General features: G+C 30.6%; 1 protein-coding gene across 1 annotated transcript in view; it reads right to left on the minus strand.

Moving 5' to 3' along the window:
* LOC144564064 (mitochondrial import receptor subunit TOM20-like) overlaps positions 1 to 7,315 on the minus strand; it is a 65,370-nt gene extending 58,055 nt beyond the window's left edge. The window contains exon 1 of the mRNA XM_078313569.1: positions 7,307 to 7,315. The gene's annotated coding sequence lies outside the window, so the exon portion shown is untranslated. The remainder of the gene's footprint in view (positions 1 to 7,306) is intronic.
* Positions 7,316 to 14,597: the final 7,282 nt, after the last annotated feature.

The raw sequence follows: 14,597 nt of genomic DNA on the forward strand, positions 1-14,597 counted from the left end.
TAGTTATAAGGAAAAACATATAAATTATCCTCAATAAGCCTTTCAAAGTTGGTTCTCTTCAATAATGTGGCCGAGATGACCGAACATGTATAAAATGATTATATTAGAGGAAATTGGTTATTTGTTACTTCAAAATCTTAAAATTTGAAAATGCTACTCGGAAATTAGAAATCATCCTAATGTCACTCTAAATTTAGTTAACTTTTAATTTTGTCACTCTAAATAATTAATGACTAAAATACCCTCTCCATCTCTTTTCCCTCTATCTTTTTTTTTTTTTTTTAAATTACAAAAAATTACAATTGACTTAAATATTTATTCTTATTTTAAAAAAAAAACAGTTCTTTTGGGAAATATCTATATAAATATTTCTAACAAAAGATTGAGGTCGCATGTCATAATTTTGAGATAAGAGTTACTGTAGTAACGGATGTGAATTTCTCGTTTTCTAATTTCGTAACTTGTTACATTATTATGTCCTTTGTTTTTCTATTTTGTGAAAATTTATTTTATGTCCGCCCCACACTTTTGTTGAATTTTCTTTCAGACTTTTGGTACCATTTGTTTCCTTTTTTTTTTTTAGAATTTCTTGCATATTTGTAAGTAATTAAGGTGGTAACAGTTTTTGTTTCAAGTGTTTTGGACACTTATTTTAAGTTGGATCTAAATAACTCAAAATAAATTTTTAAATAACTGTTAATCATTTTTTAAAAATTAAGATCTCTAAAATTTCTAACTCTCACATCCATGTTGGCAAGAACTTCGTATTGTACTTGATCTCCACCAAATTAATTGTGCTCTTCTATCTAAATGGTGATGGAGGTAAAGGACCCTCATTATTCTAAATTTTAAAAATTTGTTCTTCAAGCCAATTTATCTCTTATCATACCTCTCTCCCCTTTTTGAAAAGAGGTTCAATCACTTTCACATACCTGTAATATGGGTATATTCTTATCACTCAGGACAATTTGGAGAGGTGAACTTTTGGTTTGACACTTGATATCAAAATTGTCCTTTGCAAAATTATTTTTTCACATGCAGCTCTTTGATATATGTACTACCACTAATGTATCAGTACAGGAAATGGTAGCCACCTAGGGACAATGCTTGAGTTTTCGACGCATTCTTAGTGGAGTGCTGCTCCATGAATGGTAACAAATCATGCTTATTCTAAGTTTCATTCCTTTCACACATGACCTAAATCAATTAGCTTGGAACTGGGACACTAAAGACAAACATACTATCAGGTCCATGTACATTTTTTTTTAATATTCAGGGAGAACAACCTATTAAACATATGTTACGGTGGAAACTTCCAGTGCCTCCAAAAATAAGGGCTTTTATGTGGCTGATGAGCAAAAATAAAATTCTAATTACAAAACTTAAGTTACAGGAAAAAGGATGGCAGTGTGACAACTTATGTCAATTCTGAACTCTTCAGGAGAATAATGATCATTTGTTTTTCTCAATGTTATTTTGCTCAGACTATTTGGTTCTACATGGGAAAATGTCAGGATTTTCGACATCAGAGGCAGTCTATGGAGGATGCCACCAATTTGCCCTTAGATTAGATTAAAAAAAAAAAAATCAAGAACTGCCTTTCTAATTGTTGTCGGTGCTGTTATCTGGTGTATTTGAAAACAATGCAATGATTTATGCTTTAGAAATTATATTGTTCACTCCTGCAGAAATGTAATACTTGCTATTGTCTCTATTGTGATTTACTGGACATGTCAGTTGAAGGCCGATATGCAGGATGTAGTTAATGAGTGGCTCCCAAAGGATCTAGATGAGGTGCACGTGGCTCAACATGATGCAGAGTTGATTCTGACGTTGATCTCAGGAGATTTAGATTAACAATACTTACAACTTAGCTTTTATATATATATGTTTTGCAAATTGCAATATATCAGCCGAGATGGCTTAGCTTAGTTATGGTTGGCAACTTTTATTTTCCTTTTGTTTGGTGCTTGTGTGCCCACTGATCTTTTGGTGCCTTCGAGCACCTAATTGTTTTTGTACTTTCTGTTGCTGTCTAGCTTGTAAGACTTTTTAAGTTTTATGGCAATGAAACGGACTTTGGTATTTTCTCAAAAAAGAAAAAAATAAAAAAACTCTCACGTTTCTAAAATTAATTTTAGAGTTTCTATTAACTCACATCAACAATAAATTAAAAAAAAAAGTAATTTGAGTCAATTATTTGGCTAACGTAGAGTTTATAAACAATTTCTTAATAAGAAATTTTTCTGCATAATTTCTAAATAAAAAACTATCCCACATACCTGAAACTAAATTAAAAACTACCACATCACATTATAAACTCTCATAATACTAGAGATGTAGATGCTCTAAATCATTTAATAGGTGTAAAAGTTCATGCAGTCAATTTAAATTCATAAGATCATTTATATTTATTAAGAGGAGGGTTAAAATGCACTCTCTTTTTGTGTTCCTAACATGTACTCTCATCCCTTCATATATTTATTTTCAAAGTTCAAATAGTCGATTCGAACCTCCCAACGTGTTCTTCATATTAAAATGTGCTTGGAGACCAAATTTTACAATTTTTTTAAAAAAATTACTATTTTTTCAGAATTTTTGAAAATCATCACTTTGCTGAATTTTTTATTATTGTTTAGTTTAATCAAAAATTCTGAAAAAATAGTAAAAAATTTCCCAAAAATTTGGTCTCCAAGCACATTTTAATATGAAGAACACATTGGAAGGTTCGAATCGACTATTTGAACTTTTAAAATGAAGATATGAGAGGAGGGTGCATTTTAACCCTCCTCATTTATTAATTATGTTCAAATTTTTTTTTATAAATTTCAACATGAATCAGACGGTTTGAATCCATTTTGAAAAAAATTTGTCCAAAATGTTTTAGACAATCAAATTCCATTAATGTGAGGTGTGTGGGTGCCAATTCACTATATATGTATGTGTTTTTTTTATTTAAGTGTAAAATATGTAAATATTTTTTTATATATTTTTTTTGAATAAATGTTGAAAGTCAAGTCACTCAACTATTTAATATCTAAAAAGATTTTTTTTATTCGAATTTGCAACCTTTTACACGGAATACATTGTCTTTATTCATGAATTAAATGTCGGTTCTTATTTTTATTTTATGTATATTCAATACTGTAATTTCGACTTTCTAAACAACAACACCTTTTTATTAATTAACCCAAAAAATATTTTATTTTCGTGAAACTGCTCGTAGGTTTTTATTTAAGCAACAATATAATACAAAATACAGGTTTACATATATAAAAAGAATAACCAAAAATATACATTAGCAATATATGAGTCAACAACAAAGCAACAGTTATAGAGCTTTACATATGGAATTAATGATGGCGCATTTTATTTTCAATATTCGTAAAAAAATTCTTTATTGCTTTTGAGCATTTTTTTGTTGAGGAGGGTTCAAATGCCTTCATTTGTTGTATCTTCATCATGTTTTCATTTTTAAAAACTTAAATAACTCAAAATCTAAAACTTTAACGTCAAAATAAAACCGTTAGATGTGATTTATGTGACCATAAAAAATTATCAAATTTTGATTTTGATTTTATATGAATCAATAAGTTGAAAAATCAACATCTAGAAATTATCCACATTAATATACATTTTTACAAGCTCAAAATGACAATCAAAACAAAGTTGAAATACCATAATTTTTCACACGTGCATAGATAAAATGATGTAGTTCATATCCAACGGTTTTATTTTAAATTTTAAGATTTAAATTTTGAGTTATTAAAATTTTTAAAAAATAAAGACATGATAGAGACACAAAAAAATAGATACATTTAAATCCTTCTCTTTTTTGTTTAGCATGAATGATACTTGTCATCTCTAAATTGCTTTTGAGCATGAATGATACCTTTCATCTCATCTCTAAAGTATTCTTGGATAAAAATAACCTGTATAGCAGCCGCGTTGAATTTTCTAACCACCTTTTAGTAAATAATGACTGGAAGATGTATGGTCAATATTGGACTTGACGACCAAGGTCCAAGGTTCATGCACCATATGTTGCACGCACACCCCGCCATGACCCACCCAAAAATAAATTTAAGTAAAATCATTACTTAGGCACGTAGTTAGGTTTCAAAATCTTTTAAAAAAATAATAATAAATAAGAAGAATTGTTTTCTTTGAAGTGCAATCATGGAGGAAAGATTCCGCAATCTTGTGCTTTGACAGTTTTGCTTCTCAGTTTCATGGCATATTTATATTTTATAGATTTGGAATTAATATTATTTCATTTTCCTTAAGGATCATTAAACACTTAATCTTGTTTTTTAGAAGGATCATATAATACCAAAGGTGCAATTAATAAGGAGCGAAAGAGGAAAGGATGACTAAATCCTCCGTATAAAGTTTTTTTTCTTCTTATTTTTGTCTTTAAAAATTTATTAAGAATTAATAATATTTGTTCTTTTATAAAATGAAATAACAAAATATTATTTATACAGCTTCACAATGTTAATATTCTATTCTGCTCGTGATTAAAGTTGTAAGGAGAAGCACGTAAATTCTCCATAACCCTTCCAAAAATAGTTCTTTCAATATGTGGGAGGGAGTGTCAACGGATCGTATATCATCTGTTTGTATCTAAATTTTTATTCGAACTTTTATAAATTGGGATATTCAGATAGATGCGCGCGTACACAAAAACACTAGTATCGTGCCCATACGTTGCAACGGAAATATATTATAAGATTGGATAGAATATGAAGAGACATTTTTGTTTAACATTCACACAAAATTAAGAAAAAATATATTTAAATAAAAATAAAAGACAAATGGAAAAAAAAAGAAAATTCAAATAATAAATAATAATAAAAGAAACAACAATAAATGAAAAAAACGGATTAAATATAACATGAATAATTTTTTTAAGTATCATTGCGATTTAATATCTAATTTTCTCCACAAGCAAGACATGTCACTAAATGATTTAGAAGAGAAATCATATGTAAAGAAACAAAATTGAGAATGATATGATTAAATGATTAAAATAAGGATTTTTTTTCTAAATGATGGAAATTATTTTAACAAAGAAAATTTCTCTACATATCATTTCACTACACAAAAGTCCTAAATATTCTTCATTTTCTCTCCAGGTCAGAAATATATGATTATTTCTATCAGCACAAGATTTAGTACGTAGATGTCTTGATCAGAAAGATATGAGTATGTTTTTTAACTAAATTTAGCATGTAGATGTCCTGATCAGCTAACAGGTTTGATTAAAACATAAAATTTCGGATTGAATATTAGCTATCTGATCAAATATTCTGATTTTATGCATCTATTTTATGTTTTTTTTATGTGTAGAAGTTTAAATTTATTTAGACACGTACTCACCATACATACTGTCCACATGCAAAATTGTATCATCTTTCTGATTGGTCCGGATTTATTTCTATCTTTTTATATGTCAGTTAAGAATTTTTGAATTTATTGGTCATGTCTTCATTTCATTCTATTTCTTTATATCATTTAAGTAATTTAAGTAATGTTATGTTTCATTTGATATGTTATTTTGTTTGAGATATATTTTTTTTAAATATGTCAAAAAGTAGCAACTAAATTTTTTGTTTTTGCGTGACGTCAAATTTGAATATTATTTTCTTATCTGACTATATTTTAATATTTTTTCAAGCCTTAACATCAAATCGAAATAAGGAGAAAACTTTTAATATGGATCAGTGATTTTCAAAGTGGCTTAATAAATAGTAAAAAAATTTCAAAAAATGTAAAATTTAGTCTCCAATCACATATTAATATGGAGAACAAGATAGACGGTTTGGATCGGTTATTTGGACTTGAAATCCAGTGATTTATAGTCCAATGCACAAAAATGTCTCTACATTGCAATGTATGGTAACCTTACTCTATATATATATGATTTATGCAGAAAGGGATACAGAATACGGATAAATTATCCGTATTCAATAATTTAATAATAATTATCTATATATATATCTTATTAATTTTTCAAATATATTTTTGATATGGATAATTATCCGTATCTATATTTTTTTTTTATGTATTTGTTTAAGAATCATATATAAGTAGAAAAATAGATTAATTTTATCACAATATTTAAATTATATATTCAAATAATATCTATATAGGTGCAATATTGTGGACTTTGTGGTTTTAGAGAAATAGGCTTATCTTTAGGGGAGGCATTGCTAAACAGGCTAGTAGTCTAGGGGTTCAGATTTTAGCTATTGCTAAGTTTTGGTGTTCCAATCAAAAATATAATGCGCTTGAGAAACTAACATATGTGCTGCCTTGTGATGTTAATGGCTTATTAGGAGGTTTGCTTATTACCATCCCTATGGAGGATGGGGAGGATACAACCCCTATGCTTGGGATAGGGCAGTCGATGGAGGACAGGTTTGAAGATGAAGGCCTAGGAAGTTGAAGGCAAGGAAATTTTGTGATTTTTACTAATGCAGGGGCCTTTTTGCATAATTGTGTCATATGTGGTAGTGTTAGTAGATGCTCTTGTTAGTCTATATGTTTTCTTTGCAGATTATTTTTGTTGGTATTGTCTTAATGTGGCGTTTTGTTGATCTTTATTTTGTTTGTAAAATTGTTGTGGTACCAATGTTAGTATCGGTTCACAAATACAATGTAATGTGGTTTTTGTTTTATTAATGAAAATCGGTGGGTTTATACCCACTCCTTTCCAAAAAAATAATAATAATAATATCTATATATGTATTTGTATTCATTTAATATCTAATTTACATTCATATTTGTTTAATATTTAAATCTGTATTTAAAAAATAAAAACTGATACAAATATAATTTTATCGTATCTAATTCGTTTATACCTCTAATATGTGGCCCAGACAATCACATATTTAATGATGAGGAGGGTTCAAATACTTCCATTTTTTGTGCCTCCATTATGCCTCCATTTTTAAAAACTTAATAAACTCAAAGTTTAAAACTTAAACGTCAAAATAAAACCGTTAGATGTGATCTATGTGACCATAAAAAATTATCACATTTTGATTTTGATTTTATATGAATCAATAAGTTGAAAAATCAACGTCTAGAAATTATCCACATTAATATACATTTTTACAAGCTCAAAATGACAACCAAAACAAAGTTGAAATACCATAATTTTTCACACGTGCATAGATAAAATGATGTAGTTCATATCCAACGGTTTTATTTTAAATTTTAAAATTTAAATTTTGAATTATTAAAATTTAAAAAAAAATAAAAATATGATAGAAACACAAAAAATAAAGATATTTGAACCTTCTCCTTTTTTTTTAGCATGAATGATACTTGTCTTCTCTAAAATGCTTTTGAGCATGAATGATACCTTTCATCTCATTTCTAAAGTATTCTTGGATAAAAATAACCTGTATAGCAGCCGCGTTGAATTTTCTAACCACCTTTTAGTAAATAATGACTGGGAGATGTATGGTCAAAATTGGACTTGACGACCAAGGTCCAAGGTTCATGCACCATATGTTACACGCACACCCCGCCATGACCCACCCAAAAATAAATTTAAGTAAAATCATTACTTAGGCACGTAGTTAGGTTTCAAAATCTTTTAAAAAAATAATAATAAATAAGAAGAATTGTTTTCTTTGAAGTGCAATCATGGAGGAAAGATTCCGCAATCTTGTGCTTTGACAGTTTTGCTTCTCAGTTTCATGGCATATTTATATTTTATAGATTTGGAATTAATATTATTTCATTTTCCTTAAGGATCATTAAACACTTAATCTTGTTTTTTAGAAGGATCATATAATACCGAAGGTGCAATTAATAAGGAGCGGAAGAGGAAAGGATGACTAAATCCTCCGTATAAAGTTTTTTTTCTTCTTATTTTTGTCTTTAAAAATTTATTAAGAATTAATAATATTTGTTCTTTTATAAAATGAAATAACAAAATATTATTTATACAGCTTCACAATGTTAATATTCTATTCTGCTCGTGATTGAAGTTGTAAGGAGAAGCTTGTAAATTCTCCATAACCCTTCCAAAAATAGTTCTTTCAATATGTGGGAGGGAATGTCAACGGATCGTATATCATCTGTTTGTATCTAAATTTTTATTCGAACTCTTACAGATTTGGATATTCAGATAGATGTGTGTGCGCGCGCACACACACTAGTATTGTGTCCGTACATTGCAACGGGAACATATTATAAGATTGCATAGAATATGAAAAGACATTTTTGTTTGACATTCACACAAAATAAAAAAATATATATTTAAATGAAAATAAAAGACAAATGAAAAAAAAATTCAAATAATAAATAATAATAAAAGAAACAACAATAAATGAAAAAAAAAGGATCAAATATAACATGAATATTTTTTTTTAAGTATCATTGCGATTTAATATCTAATTTTCTTCACAGGCAAGACATGTTATTAAATGATTTTAAAAAAATGATATGTAAAGAACAATTGAGAATGATATGATTAAATGATTAAAATAAGGATTTTTTTTCTAAATGATGGAAATTATTTTAACAAAGAAAATTTCTCTACAGATCATTTCACTACACAAAAGTTCTAGATATTCTTCATTTTCTCTCCAGATCAGAAATATATGATTATTTCTATCAGCACAAGATTTAGTACGAAGATGTCCTGATCAGAAAGATATGAAAGATATGAGTATGTTTTAACTAAATTTAGCATGTAGATGTCCTGATCAGCTAACGGGTTTGATTAAAACATATAATTTCGGATTGAATATTAACCGTCCGATCAAATTTCTGATTTTATGCATCTATTTTATGTTTTTTTTTATGTGTAGAAGTTTAAATTTATTTAGACACATACTCACCATACATACTGTCTACATGCAAAATTGTATCATCTTTCTGATTGGTCCTGATTTATTTCTATTTTTTTATATGTCAGTTAAGAATTTTTTAATTGATTGATCATGTCTTCATTTCATTCTATTTCTTTATATCATTTAAGTAATTTAAGTAATGTTATCTCTCATTTGATATGTTATTTTGTTTGAGATATTTTTTTAAAATATGTCAAAAAGTAGCAACTAATTTTTTTGTTTTTGCATGACGTCAAATTTGAATATTATTTTTCTTATCTGGCTATATTTTAATATTTTGTCATGCCTTAACATCAAATCAAAATAAGGAGAAAACTTTTATTTTTTACGGTTCTTTTTAGATTAAAGTAAAAAAAAATACATCATATTATACAGATAAATTGATTGTTAAAAAGTTACTTGTCGATAAGCCAAAAAATAAAAATAAATTCTTTCTGTATTGGATAATGGAGTAAACAAGTAATGTTTTTTGAAATAATTGTTGGAGATAAATACAGAAAGGAAAGAAAAAATTATTGATATAAAGTAAACATGTGTAAAATATATATATTAAATATTGGTCACATTATAACGAGCGAAAATGGCAAATATTATGCCAGCATATTATATCCAATATAATATTTATAAAAAAATGATATATAGATTAAAAATATTCAATCAAGATTGAGAATTATTTCAGGAATAAAAAAAATGTAAGGGAAAAAATGCAAAATAGCAAAATATTATAAATTGTTCCTGATATGCTATTGTTAAAAATTAAAATGATATACTAAATGATTGTTTTCATTTTCATTGTCGAAACTATACAGAAAGAGGAGAAATGAAAAAATAAGAAAATAATTTAATTGCAAAAATTGATTTTACTGTTACCGTTGGATCAATGATTTTCAAAGTGGCTTAATAAATAGTAAAAAAAAATTCAAAAAATGTAAAATTTGGTCTCCAATCACATATTAATATGGAGAACAAGATGGACGGTTTGAATCGGTTATTTGGACGTTGAATCCGGTGATTTATAGTCCAATGCACAAAAATGTCTATGCATTGCAATGTATGGTAGCCTTACTCTATATATATATGATTTATGCGGAAAGGGATACAGAATACGGATAAATTATCCGTATTCAATAATTTATAATAATTATCTGTATCTATATCTTATTAATTTTTCAAATATATTTTTGATACATATAATTATTCGTATCTATATTTTTTTTATCTATTTGTTTTAGAATCATATATAAGTAGAAAAATAGATTAATTTTATCACAATATTTAAATTATATATTCAAATAATATCTACATAGGTGCAATCTTGTGGACTTTGTGGCTTGAGAGAAATAGGCTTATCTTTAGGGGAGGCATTGCCAAACAAGCTAGTAGTCTAGGGGTTCAGATTTTAGCTATTGCTAAGTTTTGGTGTTCCAATAAAAAATACAATGCGCTTGAGAAACTAACATATGTGCTGCCTCGTGATGTTAAGGGTCTATTAGGAGGTTTGCTTACCATCCCTATGGAGAATGGGGAGGATACAATCCCTATGCTTGGGATAGGGCATTCGATGGAGGACAGGTTTGAAGATGAAGGCCTAGGAAGTTGAAGGCGAGGAAATTTTGTGATTTTTACTAATGCAGGGGCCTTTTTGCATAATTGTGTCATATGTGGTAGTGTTAGTAGATGCTCCTGTTAGTCTATATGTTTTCTTTGCAGATTATTTTTATTGGTATTGTCTTAATGCCGCGTTTTGTTGTTCTTTATTTTGTTTGTAATATTGTTGTGGTACCAATGTTGGTATCAGTTCGCAAATACAATGTATTGTGGTTTTCGTTTTATTAATGAAAATCGGTGGGTTTATACCCACTTCTTTCAAAAGAAAAAAATTAATAATATCTATATATGTATTCGTATTCATTTAATATCTAATTTACATTCATATTCATTTAATATCTAATTTACATTCATATTCATTTAATATTTAAATCTGTATTTAAAAAATAAAAACTGATACAAATATAATTTTATCGTATCTAAACCGTTTATACCTCTAATATGTGGCCCAGACAATCACATATTTAATGATGAGGAGGGTTCAAATGCCTCCATTTTTTAAAACTTTTATAATTAAAATTTAAAACTTAAAAGTCAAAATAAAACCGTTGGATATGATCTACATCATTTTATCTATGCACGTGTAAAAAATTACGACATTTCAATTTTAATTGGGTTGTCATCAAGAGCTTGTAAAAAACTCACTAATGTGGATAATTTCTAGACGTTGATTTTTGAACTAATTGATTCACATAAAAATAAAATTGAAATGTGATAATTTTTTATGAGCACATAGAGAAAATAATATAAATCACATCTAACGGTTTTATTTTAACTTAGTTTTAAATTTTGAGTGATTAAAGTTTAAAAAAAAATGAAGATATGATGGAGACACAAAATTGAGGCATTGAAACTCTCCTCTTTAATGATTATACTATATTAGAATCATGGTGGTAGATTCGAGTACTAACAAATTAGTATATTTAATAACTTCCTTTATGTGTGTAACTCGAGCAGTCGAGCTACATGAAGCACTATAAATTAATAATTATTATAAGATTGCTACTTCACATTAAGTGCCATATTATACGCCCAAGAATAGATCAAGAATCCATAATGATTTCTTTCTTTCGCCGATCAACACGGTGTCAATGACTCATTCTTTTAGCATAATTTCTCGCTTTTATGTTGTCATTCTTTTGGCATTTTTCAAGAGATAATGAACTAAACATGAATTATTTGCCTCCTTAATATATTATTAAGTTTAAATATTTATATCTTTAGTATAAATGATTTCTTATGAGGTACGGTACTATACAAAATGCGGACCAATCATACTATGGATCCATATTTTTATTTTTTAAGTTTAAATTATTTGACATAATTTTCATATGAAATATAGAGCCATTTTTATTAATATTCTTAAAAAAATAGAAAATTTTAAAAATGCCCCTCTCTCTAATTTTTTTTCATACATGCCCTGACCGCCTGGGCCTGGGGCGGCCCAAAACAGCTAGTGAGGCGCCCCAGGGCCCGGCGGCCCATACCTTAAGTGAGGCGCCACCCCCTGGGGCGCCCCACTAGTCCTGTGATTTAAACGCATTTTCTGCCTCTGTCACTTCCCGATCTCAGACCTTCTCTGGAGGCGATAACTGGGGAAAATAGGTATGTTTTTTTAATTATAATAATTAGTAATTATAATTATAATAATTAGTAATTACTGTTCCAAATTTACTGTTGCACTTACTGTAGCGTACTGTACATTACTGTTGACATTTACTGTAGCGTACTGTACATTTACTGTTGACCTGTACTGTATCGTACTGTACATTATTGTTGGTATTTACTGCAGCGTACTGTACAATTACTGTAGCAATTGCTGTACACCTACTGTAGAAAAATTGTAATTTTTTTTAATTTTGTTTATTTATTTTTCAATTAGTCATTTATTAATGTACCCATTATTATGTCATGTAATACTTGTAAATTTTTTTTTTAAAATGTAGTTTGTTAAAGAAGAGATGTTAGTTGCACTGTATGTCGGCGGCAAGCTAGAAAGGGATGAAGATGGCGTGCATTACACGAAAGAAGTCGCATTTGGCTTCGAGATTAATGAAAATACCACATTTGAGGAACTGAAGCAGCTAATATACGAAAAGACATCTGTCAACCCCAACAGGTATGAAATAGAGTTGGCTACACGGATTGACAACTCACGTGGGGGGGGGGTAGACCTTACTTTGTTAAGTTTCCAATAACAGATGCCAATTTGTGGAGAGTTGTGTATACTCAATTTGTAGCTTGTGGGGTCCCGGTAATGGACATATATTCGAAGAGGGTTCCCCGCACGAGGGCTGGACCTTCAAGTTCGGCTGGGGCTGGACCTTCAGGTTATGACAACCAGGGGTACCATCAGCACTCCCCTTATGACCACCAGGAGTACCACCAGCAATCCCCTTATGACAACCAGGGGTACCACCAGGAGTATCACAGCCCCGGTAATGACAACCAGGGGTACCACAACTCCCCAGAAAATACTGAAGAGTTACCACTACCACCCAGACAGACACCCATAATCCCTAGATTTCCAACTATGCCAGAGTCAGGACCGGTACCCGTTAATCGAAATGATGTTGATGTTGATGTTGATGCTATTGATGCCGTACCAGAAAGAGAAATGGAAACGGGGGATGAATACCAAGGGGTTTGGGAAGATGATGACTTATCAGATGGTGATGCAAATGTAGCAGGGTTGTCCAGGGCAGAAAAATTCCCGATTAGAGGTCGGGGGAATAAGCATCCGGTTGCCACATTCAACGACACCACAGCTTTCGAAGAGGCAGACATTAGTTTCTTTGGTCCTCGTGTTGTATACAACAAAGAACTTGCCGCAGGGCAAGTTTATACCAGCGTAGACGAGCTTGTAAAGAAAATATATGAGACTCATGTTCACGGCAACTGGGAATGTATAATACACAAAAGGGACCGAACAAGGTTAGTTGTGCTTTGTTCAACTCACCCGCACTGCGAGTTCCGCCTTTTTGCAACCCCTGCGGGTTCAGGGGAAGCATGGATGATTAAGAAGTGCGAACCACCTCATACATGCAAGTCTGCGTCCACAAGGACAGACCATTCAAATCTGACAGCATCACTAATTGCCGATGCAATTGAGGAGGACATTAAGTTGGATCCATCGATGAGCATCAAGGCGGTGGCTATGACCGTCAGACACAAATACAAATATGTAATCCCAAAATACAACAGGCTGTGGAGAGGTCGTGAACTTGTGATTTGCAGGATATTTGGTAGTTGGAAGGACTCATATGGCTATCTGGCACCATTGCTCCAGGCCATGGCAAGTACAAATGTCGGCACCGTATATGAGCGATGGCATGGCCCTTTTTTTGATAAAGACGGTGTACTAATAGAGGGAGCTAAACAATTCAAGGGCATAGCATGGGCTTTTGGTCCTTGTATCCAGGCTGTGCCATACATCAGACCTGTTATCAGCATTGATGCATGCTTCATGTCTGGCCGTTACGAGGGGAGACTACTCATAGCATGCGCATATGATGCTGAGAACCAGCTGTTGCCTTTGGCGTTTGCAATTGTTCGTAAAGAGGACGGCGAGAACTGGGGATTCTTTATGCAGTTTTTAAGAAGACGGGTGATTGGGGAAGGAAAGTTTTTATGTGTGATATCAGACCAGCACAAAGGAATAAAATATGTTTTTGATCGTGAAGATTACGGTTGGTCAACACGTACTGGCCAGTGTGTGCACAGGTTGTGTATGCAACACGTTGCGGAGAACCTTTCCAAGGCAACCGGAGGCGACACGTGGGTTACTGATACATTTAGATGGAATTGCAGAAAGAAAAAGCCGAGAAGGGTGGTAGAGATGACTAGCAGTTTTGCAAGGGTACATGCATTTCAATTGTTTACATATATTATTGTACTTTAAGAAAACAATTTTTTTTTACTACAATTGTTTACTTACATTATTCTATTTCCTTATTTTCTATGTAGTACATGCCAAAGGCAAATCTCTACTTAATGAAGGTGGGGAAAAATAATCCCCGAGATGTCAACGAAGATCCAGCATACGAGAAAATATATCAATCCCGGGATGGAGGTTGGCGTTGGGGAATTATGACCACCAACGGATCCGAGTCGCTG

The sequence above is a fragment of the Carex rostrata genome, chromosome 13 (genome assembly GCF_964058835.1).
Source record: "Carex rostrata chromosome 13, lpCarRost1.2, whole genome shotgun sequence".
NCBI classification, from domain to species: domain Eukaryota; kingdom Viridiplantae; phylum Streptophyta; class Magnoliopsida; order Poales; family Cyperaceae; genus Carex; species Carex rostrata.